This window comes from Mustelus asterias, unplaced genomic scaffold (genome assembly GCF_964213995.1).
Source record: "Mustelus asterias unplaced genomic scaffold, sMusAst1.hap1.1 HAP1_SCAFFOLD_2983, whole genome shotgun sequence".
Taxonomy (NCBI): Eukaryota; Metazoa; Chordata; class Chondrichthyes; order Carcharhiniformes; family Triakidae; genus Mustelus; species Mustelus asterias.
In genome coordinates this window covers 30001-30388 of record NW_027592928.1, presented here as the reverse complement: position 1 = coordinate 30388, position 388 = coordinate 30001, and positions in this window count along the sequence as shown.

Sequence of the window (388 nt, the reverse complement as noted above, 5' to 3'; positions counted from 1 at the left end):
TTGGGTTAGTCTTAGAGTTAGGCTTAGGGTTATGCTTAGGGTCAGGGCACATGCAGAAACACGCCCTTACTCAACACTCCGTGCGCACAAGGACTCCACATTGACTCTCCACGCCCGCACAGGCGCCCCTCGCGCCGGCCACACTTTCAAATTGCACCCCTAGTCGCGCATTAAGCCCGCCTACGGTTATTAAAGCCAACCGCCGCCGCCAGCCGACGTGGAACTCATTAACCAATTCACTTTTCGACATGGAACTCATTAACCAATTCACTTTGGGTCTGGGGGAAAACAAGTGCTTTGGGGCAGGGCAAGCGCAGGAAAACACCCTTACTACACACTCCGTGCTCACAAGCACTCCACATTGACTCCCCACGCCCGCACAGGCGCC